Raw genomic sequence first — 12,655 nt, 5'->3', positions numbered from 1 at the left:
CATAAGACAAAGCTGTATCTAGGTAGGGATCAATGCTCCCAGACAACCCTTTCCCAAGGGACAATAGTACCTTTTTCCCTAAAGAACTCATAGGCATTAGCAGAAAAATTTTGGAACCCTGCTACCAATTTTGCAGTCTTGTAATAGCCTGGAAATGACTCCCACACTCTTGTAGCAGCTGGTCCTTAAGTGAAATGATAACCTTCCACAGAGGGGATGAAGTTCCCAGTAGGCCAACATCCCAAATGGAGTAATAAGACAAGTAAAAGTGATGAACCCATTGAATCCATAGAGTATCAGTTTTTTGGTGAATGTTCCAGAGTTGCTTGGCCAAAAAACTAGTGTAATTGGCCTTTAAATCAAGTAATCCCAGACCTCCTTCATTCTTAGGCAGACAAACAGTCTTCCAAGCCACCAGAGCAGAATTATTCTTCAAAGTATTGCCACTCCAAAGAAAATTTCTACAAATACTGGTAATCTGACTGATGACTTGCACTGGTATATGGAAGATGCTGAGCCAACATTGCACAATTCCTTACAAGACAGATTTAAGTAACTCAAGTCTACCAACATAAGACAGATGCTTCCCAGTCCAACTCTGAATAGCAGAATCCAACTTATGCAAAAGAGGATAGAATTGACTAGCCAGTAATCTATGGGGACTAAGAGGGACAGCAAGATACGTGAAAGGAAAGGAACCTTCTTTAAACCCTGTGGCCTACAAAATAATTTGCTTAGATGAAGTACCAACTCCTCCAAAATAAATGGAGGATTTACTAGCATTTATTTCAAGACCAGAGATCCTTCCAAAACTCATTAACTACTGGTGGAGCATCTGCACAGCGGATCTGTCTCCATGAGAAAACAGAAGGATATCATCAGCAAAAGCAAGATGACAAATTCTATGGACTTTACACTTTGGATGAAACTGAAACCCAGGCATTCCAGAGGAAACATCCAACATTCTAGAGAAGTATTCCTTGCAAGTGATAAACAAATAAGGAGATAGGGGATCACCCTGCCTAACCCTACTCTTGCCCTAAAAGAAGCCATACAAATCCCCATTTACTGCCACTGAGAAGGAAGTGGTTTCAACACATTTGATGATTAAATTCACAAACCGATCAGGGAAACCAAGGGTCAGAAGCAATTGCCTTAGGAAAGGCCATTGAACAGAATCAAAAGCTTTCTTGAAGTCAATTTTTATCAGACATCTAGGAGAAGCCCTTTTCCTAGCATAATGCCTTAAAAGCTCTTGCACCAAATTTATGTTTTCAGCCATTTTCCTACCTCCAAGGAAAGCATTCTAAGCAGGACTGATGATACCTTGAAGAGCAATAGACAACCTACCAGTAAGAATTTTAGAGATGACCTTGTAGGTTATATTGCAACAAGAAATAGGTCTGAACTTAGTCACTGTGGTAACATTTTCTGTCTTGGGCACCAAGGCAATGATAGAGTGATTAATCTGCCTTAAGATCTCCCCAGAAGTAAAGAAATCATGAATGGCCAAACAGAAATCATCCCCAACCACCTCCCAGGACTGCTTGAAGAAAATAGAAGAATATCCATCGGGCCTAGGGGCTTTATCATCACCGATACTGAATAAGGCCATCTTAATGTCTTCATTAGTCACAGGAGGCAAGAAGAATCCATGGGAAGTTTTATCAAGGCGAGGCCCAGATTGAACAATCTCAACATCCAGGGGAAGAGTATCCTTGGAAGAACCAAGGAGCTGCTGGAAATAACTAACAAATTCTCCCCCCACTTCATCCATTGAAGAGGAGATTAAACCATTACCACACTGAACAACTGGGATGTAATTCCTTCTATGCTTCTAACTCATCAAAGCATGAAAAAACCCATAACGTTTATCATTTTCCTTGAAGAAAGTAGACTTAAGCTTTTGACTATAAAACATTTTCTCAGCAGCTTTAAGATTCACCAGATTTAATCTCAACTGCTTGTCTTACAAGACAAGTTGAGCATTATCCCTAGCATTCTGCAGAAGAACCTGATAAGACTCCAAATCAGAACTGGCTTTGGCAACCCTCATAGATATGTGACTAAAGTGGAGTTTATTGAGCTCCTTCAGAGGCCCTTTCAAGTGCTTAAGGCTTTCACAGAGAATATACATAGGAGAACCATAGACTTAGTAATGCCAGTTAGCAGCAACCAACTCCCTGTATCTAGGATGATCAGTCCACATATTGAAAAATTTAAAAGCCTTGTTACCTTGCTTCTGCCATATACCAATCTTAATTCTAGCAGGAGAGTGATCAGAGAAAGCACCAGGAGTGGAGAAATGAACCTGAGATTGCAACTGCATGACAGGCCAAAAAGGGTTCACCATAACTCTAACAATTTTGCTCCAAATATTCCCATTAGACCAGGAGTAATGACAACCAGTAAAGTTCAAATCAACAAGCCCTAGGTCAGAACAACACTCCCTAAAATCAAAAACTTCATAGCTAGTAACAGGATCACCATTATGTTTGTCAGCTTGAGAAAGTATGGAGTTAAAATCCCTAAGAATTATCTAAGGAGAAGTAGAAGACCACCTCCTCAGATCCTCCCGAAGACCTCTCCTAGCAGTGATAGTATTGAAACCATAAACAAAAGTGGCTGCAAAACTAAACTGATTCTCCAAGTGAACTTTGACAGTGAAGGGATTCCAAAAGATCACAATCCTAGCGGTTCTGGCAACATCAACATTTGTAATGACCTTCCAGTACTTCAACCTGAACCTATGCAAAAAATCCATCTTGCGAGGAACAAGCTTGGTTTCCAACAAACCACAAACATCAATCTTATTTTTCTTCATAAGGCTTACCACCTCATGCTACTTCAGAGGACTGTTAAGTCCTCTGACATTCCAACTTTACAATAACATTAAAGAGGAGGGCGGATCCCCTACCACTTCAAGATGCTCTCATGGCATATTTCTTAGTACCACTCATGGTAGTAACATCCTCAGTAGCCTTAGAACAATTTCCCCTCCTAGCTTTAACTCCAGAAGCTATAGCCTTGTCCTTCTCTAAATTAGACACAATCTGAGCTTCTTTAGTACCACTTCCTTCAACTAAATATCTGCTTTGAGACCTCTGCTTCTTACTGTTTTTCCTTCCCCTACTCATTTCCCATCCATCACCCTCAGCTTCAATGTGCATTGGATCAAAGCTTTGTTTCTCAAGCAGAGCTTTCCCTTTCTGATTATCAATTAAAATAGGACCCAATCTATCAGGAGCACTTCCCTTCCTGGTACTATCAACATTTCCACTGGCCTGCTTAACTGTGTTAAATGAATTGTTTATAGTAAGAGCTTTTGAACAGACCCCAGTAGTGTGGCCAAGAACCCTGCAATGCTTACAAAACTTAGGCAGAGTTTCATATTCCACCAGTTGGTCCAAGGGAGTCCCATTAGGTAGAAGAACATCAATTGAATGAGGAAGATCATCTAACAAATCCACTTCATGGACCAACATTTTACAGGTAAATTAGGAAATTTGACCTAAACAAGGACTCTAGTAATCTCTTCAGAAGCGAAATGAAAGTACTCTGGCATGGATCTCAACATTAAGGGTATGCCATACACCAAGTAAGGTCCTCCACTTAGAACAGCCAGCTTGTCTTCTTCATTTTCCAATCTATATATCAACCATCTAGAGTCATGTATTGTTAAAGTAGCTTCACACTTCCAATAGGTTTCAATGATATTATTGAGAGCTCTAAAACCAGGAAACTTCCCTGCCACATATCCCACAACACAAAATTTCTAGATATCACAGTTACCATCCAAATCTTCATCTGACAAAGTATAATTCTTCCTAGCACTAATATCGGAATAATGTTCTAACTTAGGACAACTTTCAGGACTTCTATTAGTAGTAAATAAATCTCTCCACTTTCCAACTACAGGTTCTATAGGTTTGGACATACTTGGCATGGCCTAAGATCCCCCTGCCGTAATAACTGGAACATTCCCTTGATTCCTTGCATCAGATGAATTCCTGATACCATCAAAACTAGCATTATGAGAAACTTTGCCAGAGACACCATCTCCCCTGACAGTACCAGACTCAAGAACCCTAAGCGGAGCAGGAGAGTTAAAGAATTTAGAACCTGCACCAGAACTTACCTCTAAAAGAGTTTAATCTAGCAACTCCTTTTCAGAAGACTCATCCTCAGAGAAATCTTCCACTAACACGCGCTGTTGAGCAGAAATCGGACTCCCAAACCCATTCGTAGAATGCACACCTTCCGTATTCAGCAGATACTTACTCAGACTAGAACCCCCCACTAGGGTTTTTAAGACAGAAGCTTCTATCTTGTCAGAATCTTGCAAACCATGAGGCGCTTCCAGAGTAAGCACCGCATTTTTAGGAAGTTCCAATTGGGCCTCCTCCTTAAGTTGCTTCAAAGTCTTCTTACCCTGAGAAGTCGAGGTCGTCATCTTCTTCTTATTCTTGGCCATCGAGAAGCGAAAAACCAGAGATCGGCTAAGATATGAGCAGTGGAGAAATCCGGACGGAAATAAATTTTAGGGAAAACGAGAGCATCTCTCTCTAACTTTCTCTCTCCTCACTACTACTACTAAGAGCTTTTTCTTACTGAGAGCTCTTTCTTGATTCTATGGGTGGCGGTGCATGGCCGTTCTTAGTTGGTGGAGCGATTTGTCTAGTTAATTTTGTTAACGAACAAGACCTCAGCCTGCTAACTAGCTACGTGAAGGCATCCTTTCGCGGCCAGCTTCTTAGAGGGACTATGGCCGGTTAGGCCGAGGAAGTTTGAGGCAATAACATGTCTGTGATGCCCTTAGATGTTCTGGGCCGCAAGCATGCTACATTGATGTATTCAACGAGTCTATAGCCTTGGCCGACAGGCCCGTGTAATCTTTGAAATTTCATCATGATGGGGATAGACCATTGCAATGTTGGTCTTCAACGAGGAATTCCTAGTAAGCGCGAGTCATCAGCTCGCGTTGACTACGTCCCTGCCCTTTGTACACACCGCCCGTCACTCCTACCGGTTGAATGGTCTGGTGAAGTCGTAACAAGGTTTTTGTAGGTGAACCTGTGAAAGGATCATTGTCGAAACCTGTAAGGTAGAATGACCCACGAACAAGTGAAAACTAGCGTGGGCGATGGGCCTTTTTGGCCGATCGCTCGAAGTCCAAGGGGAGGGATGTGGGAAACTACATCTGCCTGGGAGTCACACAACGGCGCCAACAATCCCCTCACCCCCTGCATAGGGAATAGTTAGGGGTGGCAGATATTGGCCTCCCGTGTGCTCCCACTCGCTGTTGGCCTAAAAAAAAGCCCCTTGGTGATTGCAGCCACGGTACACGGTGGTTGGAAGCACTAGCTCCTTAAAAACCACCGTGGGCAAGCCTCGTCAACGGGAAGCAAAAGACCCTGACGCAAGCGTCCTCACAAAGTGACCCCCAGGTCAAGCAGCAACACCTGTTGAGTTTAAGCATATCAATAAACGGAGGAAAACAAACTTACAAGGATTCCCTTAGTAATGGCGAGCTAATCGGGAAGAGCCCATCTTGAGAATAGGTCGCGCTCTGCGTCCGAATTATAGTATGGAGAAGCGTCCTCAGTGACGGACCGGGCCCAAGTCCCCTAAAAGGGGGCACCGGAGAGGATGAGAGCCCCGTTGTGCTTGGACCCTGTCACACCAAGAGGCATTGTCGGCTAGTCGAATTGTTTGGGAATGCAGCCCAAATTGGGTGGTAAATTCCGTCCAAGGCTAAATACGGGCGAGAGACCGATAGCAAACAAGTACTGTGAGGGAAAGACGAAAAAGGACTTTGAAAAGAGAGTCACATAGTGCTTGAAATTGTCGGGAGGGAAGCGGATGGGGGTCGACGATGCTCCCCGGTCAGATGTGGAACGGCGTAAGTCGATCCGTCAATCGGCTCGGGACGTGGACCGACGAGGATTGCGATGGCGTCTAAAGCACGGGCCTTTGATACGTTTGTGGAATGTCATCGTTGCGATCATGGATGGTATCTCACGCCATCACGGCGTACTGCAGGTTCCCCATTCGACCCGTCTTGAAACAGGACCAAGGAGTCTGACATGTGTGCGAGTCAACGATCGAGAAAATCCGTAAGGCGTAAGGAAGCTAATTCGAGGGCTACATTGCCGATCGACCTTGATCTTCTGAGAAGGGTTCAAGTGAGAGCATACCTGTTGGGACTCGAAAGATGGTGAACTATGCCTGAGCAGGGCAAAGCCAGAGGAAACTCTGGTGGAGGCCCGAAGCGATACTGACGTGCAAATCTATCGAGTAAAGTCAATGATTAGAGGCTTCGGGGGCGCAATGCCCTCGACCTATTCTCAAACTTTAAAAAGGTAAGACGACGCGACTACTTCGTTGAGTTGTGCCATGGAATCGAGAGCTCCAAGCGGGCCATTTTTGGTAAGCAGAATTGGTGATACGGGATGAACTGAAAGTTGAGTTACGATGCCCAACTACGAGTTAACCTTGAACCCACAAAGGGTGTTGGTCGATTAAGACAGTAGGACAGTGGTCATGGAAGTCGAAAGTCGCTAAGGAGTGTGTGACAACTCACCTACCGAATCAACTAGCCCCAAAAATGGATGGCGCTTAGGCGCGTGACCTACACCCGACCGTCGGGGTAAATGCCAGGCCCCGATTGGTTGGAGGGCACGACAATCGCTACGAAACCCAGGGCGTGAGCCAAGGCAGAGCGATTGTCGGTGCAGATCTTGGTGGTAGTAGCAAATATTCAAATGAGAACTTTGAAGGCCAAAGAGGGGAAAGGTTCCATGTGAATGGCACTTGCACATGGGTTAGTCAATCCTATGAGATGGGGGAAGCCCGTCCGATAGCCCTGTGCGCGCGAACTTCAAAAGGGAATCGGGTTAAAATTCCTGAACAGGGATGTGGCGGCTGACGACAACGGGGGCTTCGGAAAGAGTTATCATTTTTGTTTAACAGCCTGCCACCCTGCAAACGTCTCAGGGGGAGGTAGGGTCCACGGCCGGAAGAGCATCGTACGACACATGGAGTCCGATGGTTCCCGGCGGCCCTTGAAAATCTGGAGGATCGAGTGTCTCCCACGCCCGATAGTACTCATAATTGCTCAGGTCTCCAAGGTGGACAGCCTCTGGTCAATGGAACAATGTAGGAAAGGGAAATCGACAAAATGGATTTGTAACCTCAGGAAAAGGATTGGTTCTGAGGGCTGGGCATGGGGGTCCCAGTTCTAAACCCGTTGGCTGTTTGTGGACTGCTCGAGCTGCTCCCACGGAGAGAGCGAGTCACTGTGTGCCGATCGGGGGATGGACTGGGAACGGCTCCTTTGGGGGCCTTCCCCGGGCATCGAACAGTCGACTCAGAACTGGTACGGACAAGGGGAATCTGACTGTTTAATTAAAACAAAGCATTACGATGGTCCCTACAAATGCTGACGCAATATGATTTCTGCCCAGTGCTCTGAATGTCAAAGTGAAGAAATTCAACCAAGCGCTGGTAAACAGGGGGAGTAACTATGACTCTCTTAAGGTAGCCAAATGCCTCGTCATCTAATTAGTGACGCACATGAATGGATTAACGAGATTCCCATTGTCTTTGTCTACTATCCAGCAAAACCACAGCCAAGGGAACAGGCTTGGTAGAATCAACGGGGAAAGAAGACCCTGTTGAGCTTGACTCTAGTCCAACTTTGTGAAATGACTTGAGAGGTGTAGCATAAGTGGGAGTCGAAAATGGCAAATCTAAAATATCACTACTTTTAACGTTATTTTACTTAGAGCCCTCGGAGAGCCAATCCGGGCAGAAGACATTCTCAGGTAGGGAGTTTGGTTGGGGCGGCACATCTGTTAAAAGATAACGCAGGTGTCCTAAGATGAGCTCCACAGAACAGAAATCTCGAGTGGAACAAAAAGGTAAAAGCTCGTTTGATTCTGATTTCCAGTACGAATACGAACCATGAAAGCGTGGCCTATCGATCCTTTAGACCTTCAGAATTTGAAGCTAAAGGTGTCAGAAAAGTTACCACAGGGATAACTGGCTTGTGGTAGCCAAGCGTTCATAGCGACGTTGCTTTTTGATCCTTCGATGTCGGCTCTTCCTATCATTATGAAGTAGAATTCACCAAGTGTTGGATTGCTCACCCACCAATAGGGAACGTGAGCTGGGTTTAAACCGTTGGGAGACAAGTTAGTTTTACCCTACTGATGACAGCATCACAATAGTAATTCAACCTAGTACGAGAGGAACCGTTGATTCGCACAATTGGTCATCACGCTTGGTTGAAAAACCAGTGGCGCGAAGCTACCATGCGCTGGATTATGACTAAACTCCTCTAAGTCAGAATCTGGGCTAGAAGTGATACGCGTGCCCGTCGCCTGATTGTCGACTAGCTGTCGGGGCATTTAATACGCGACGGAGTATTGTAAGTGGCAGAGTGGCTTAGCTGCCACGATCCACTGAGATTCAGCCCTATGTCACTCCGATTCGTCCCTCCCTACTTATTACAATTCAAGCAAGCCCTTCCCTCCACCATATACTTATCCCGCTTTTCAAATAAATCGGACTGAGGTTAGGGATTATCAAGTCATGTGTCACCAAGACATGACTTGCGTGCAACCAAGGTCAAGTCACTAAAAATCTCAACAAGTCATGAAGGCATGACGTGACACCAAGTCCCAAAAAATACAGCAAGGCATTGCGTGCCACAAAGTCCCAAAAAATACGCCAAGGCATGGGGCACCACAAAGTCCCTTAGAATACAATGTTGGGGCATAGCGTGCCACCAAGTCCCTAAGAATACAATGTTCGGCATGGAGTGCCACCAAGTCCATAAGAATACACCAAGGCATGGCTCGCCACCAAGTCCCAAAGAATACACCAAGGCATAACGTTTTGCCAATTCGATAAAAATAGCACCAACTTATATCAATCTCACTTGAACATTTGAAATTGCTTGCCACAAAGTCACTGAAACCACTAAAGTGGCAAAAGGCGTGGCCTAGCCTCTAAAATGGTGAAATCGGCTTCAAGGCATTGTTGCAGGCATTCTAGAATGCACGAGACGTATAGCATGCAATAGCACATGAAACAAGAGAACATTGCCTTTGGAACATGAGAACTTTGAAGTTTGGAAAAAAATGGTGACAAGGCATGCCATAGCCCACGAAACATGGAAAACGGCTCCACGGCATGCCATGAGCGTTGGAACGTGAGAACTTTGAAAATTTTGAAGATTGAAAAAATTTGTGCCTAGAAGGCAAGCCAAGGTCGTTGGAACGTCCAATATGGCACTGAGGCATGCCAAAGTCGTTGGAACGTGAGAACTTTCAATGTTGGAAAAAATGGTTCCAAGGCATGCCATAGTCGTTGGAACATCCAAAATAGCATCAAGGCATGCCAACGCCGTTTGGGATGTGATAACTTCAAAAATTTTAAAGATTGAAAAAATTTGTTCCTAGAAGGCATGCCATAGCCCACAATGACACCAAGGCATGCCAAATTCATTGAAACGTGAGAACTCCCTACACGCGTGGTGCAAGCCTTGCATTGGATGAGAGTTTTGCGCTGACGGGATGAGAAATGAGGGTGACTACGCTTTTTTAGAAATCCATGTCTCCTATTGCCAGTCTGAGAAACAGACTTAAGGCATATATATAGGGGTACTAAGGTTAACTCTCGGACTCCCGTACGTGCCACATGGTCGCCCGCGTTAACGGGATGAGAAACAGGCGGGACTACGCTTTTTGAGAAATTGATGTCTCCTACTGCCATTTTGAGAAACAGACTTAAGAAATATATATAGGGGGTACTGAGGTTAACCTTCGGACCCCCGCACACGCTAACGGGATGAGAAATTGGCGGCACTATGCTTTTTGAGAAATTGATGTCTCCTACTGCTAGTTTGAGAAACGGAATTAAGACATATATATATATATATATAGGGGCTACTAAGGTTAACCTTCGGACCCCCGCACGAGCTAGGTGGTCGCGCGTTGACGGGATGAGAAATGGGTGGGACTATGCTTTTTGAGAAATTGATGTCTCCTACTATCAGTTTGAGAAACGGATTTAAGACATATATATAGGGGGTATTGAAGTTAACCTTCGGACCCCCGCGCGTGCTGACGGGATGAGAAATGGGCGGGACTATGCTTTTTGAGAAATTGATGTCTCCTACTGCCAATTTGAGAAACGGACTTACGACATATATTAGGGGATACTGAGGTTAACCTTCAGACCCCGCGCATGTGGTAAGGTGCCGCGTGCGCTCTGAGGGATGACAAATGGGGGGGACTATGCTTTTTGAGAAATTGATGTCTCCTACTGCTAGTTTGGAAAATGGACTTAAGACATATATATAGAAGGGTAGTCCGGTGGGTCGAAAGACCTCCCCTCCTATATCGGACGTGGGCTTTGGTTAGGGGTGCTTGGCGTGGATTACAGCCTATATAGCACCCCACGTGGGCTTTGGAAGGTCAAAAATTGAAGCGTGGGTCCTCGGCAAGGATCCCTTTGTCGAGCGCCCATATGTGAGATCTGAAATTACGGGTGATTGCTCGCTTCTCGCATGCTGCATATGCTACGAGGTCTCTTCCGCTGCTGACGGGATAATAAATGGGAGGACAACACTTTTTGAGAAATTGATGTCTCCTACAGCCAGTTTGGAAAACGGACTTAAGACATATATATAGGGGGTAGTCTAGTGGGTTGAAATACCTCCCCTCCTATATAGGACATGGGCTTCGGTTAGGGGTCCTTGTCGAGCGCCCAGATATGGGAGTCGAAATTTTGCTGGATTGGTTGTGTCTTGCACAATGAGCGGATTGGATGTGTGGGCATTGGTGTGGGCATCCTATCCAAATCGTTCGACGTCTTGATTCGCTCATGAGTGCCTGGCTTGACCTTTCAACTCGGGGTGCTTGACTTGGGCAACTGAGCCATGCACTCCTTGTCGGAATCGGAAGTGGGATCTTTGCAAGGATGCCCTTGCCTAGTGCCCACACGTGGGAATCAGAATTTCAATGGATAGGTAATTTCTAGCACAATGAGCGGATTAGATGCGTGGGAATTGGTGTGGGCATCCTAGCCGAATTGCTCGCTGTCATGAGTGTTGGGCATGGCCTTTCAGCTCGGGTGCTTGGCTTGGGCAACTGAGCCGCGCACTCCTCGTTAGAAACGAAATGTGGTTGGTCGGTGACGGCGTACCAAGCCTAGAGCTGCGAGCAATTGTTTGCTTGGGAAACCAAGTCAAGCGATGTGAGTAGTTCTTAGGTGTGGGAAACCAAGGTGCTAGCCCTCCTAGTGGGAAACAATCGTGTCTATCGTCTCGTGCATGGCTTCTCTAGGTTATTCCGTAGGTTTGTGATTCTACTTCTTTTGGATGGCCTCGTGGAGCTATGTGCGTGTACCTACAACACGTGAGTTGTGTTTTGGTTGTGTTTGTTGGCAGGCTCCGTTCTTATGGACCGAACTATCTACGCTCAACCACTTTTCAATCATGGCCCAAGCATATGGGTCTTGTGGCAAGTCCCTTGTTCTTGTGTTGCATATCTGTCCCGATGGTATTGGATGGCCTCGTTGCTTGTTTTCATCTCGTGCCCTTTTTGGGCATGGGATGAACTAGTTGGCGCTTTGCATGTTTCTTTGTAAGCCATTGGCTTATGACTCGGCTCATGCTTGGTTGCTTGACCCTCAGATGCTAAAAATTAAGTGGGCAAAGGGTTGAAAAACCCTTTTGATAAGCCCGAGCCTTGTGCTCGTCACTCGAACCGAAAGACTATGTGGCTCGCCTTGGCATTCTTGAACCATGGGTTCTCGTAATGTCCATGCGTTGTCCCAGTCGTCCCGAGGAAAGCTACCTGGTAGATCCTACCAGTAGTCATATGCTTGTCTCAAAGATTAAGCCATGCATGTCTAAGTATGAACTAATTCAGATTGTGAAACTGCGAATGGCTCATTAAATCAATAATAGTTTGTTTGATGGTATCTACTACTCGGATAACCGTAGTAATTCTAGAGCTAATACGTGCAACAAACCCCAACTTTTGGAAGGGATGCATTTATTGGATAAAAGGTCAACGCGGGCTCTGCCCGTTGCTTTGTTGATTCATGATAACTTGATGGATTGCATGGCCATCATGCTGGCGATGCATCGTTCAAATTTCTGTCCTATCAACTTTCGATGGTAGGATAGAGACCTACCATGGTATTGACGGGTAACGGAGAATTAGGGTTCGATTCCGGAGAGGGAGCCTGAGAAATGGCTGCCATATCCAAGGAAGGCAGCAGGCGTGCAAATTACCCAATCCTGACACGAGGAGGTAGTGACAATAAATAATAATACTGGGCTCAAAGAGTCTTTTAATTGGAATGAGTACAATCTAAATCCCATAACGAGGATCCACTGGAGGGCAAGTATGGTGCCAGCAGCCGCGGTAATTCCAGCTCCAATAGCATATATTTAAGTTGTTATAGTTAAAAAGCTCGTAGTTGGATCTAGGGATGGGTTGAGCGGTCCGCCTTTGGTGTGCACCTTTCTTCCCGTCCCTATTGCCGGCGATATGCTCCTGGCCTTAATTGGCCGGGTCATTCCTCTGACGCTGTTACTTTGAAGAAATTAGAGTGCTCAAAGCAAGCCTACGCTCTG

General features: G+C 45.5%; 1 pseudogene; it reads left to right on the top strand.

Annotated features, from left to right (window-relative positions):
• Positions 1-5,438: 5,438 nt before the first annotated feature.
• LOC119999164 lies at positions 5,439-8,497 on the top strand (annotated as a pseudogene).
• The last annotated feature ends 4,158 nt before the right edge of the window (positions 8,498-12,655 follow it).

This window comes from Tripterygium wilfordii, chromosome 5, assembly GCF_013401445.1.
Source record: "Tripterygium wilfordii isolate XIE 37 chromosome 5, ASM1340144v1, whole genome shotgun sequence".
Classification (NCBI taxonomy): domain Eukaryota; kingdom Viridiplantae; phylum Streptophyta; class Magnoliopsida; order Celastrales; family Celastraceae; genus Tripterygium; species Tripterygium wilfordii.
The sequence above is the reverse complement of the archived record's forward strand: the minus strand, read 5'-3'. Positions and strand labels throughout refer to the sequence as shown.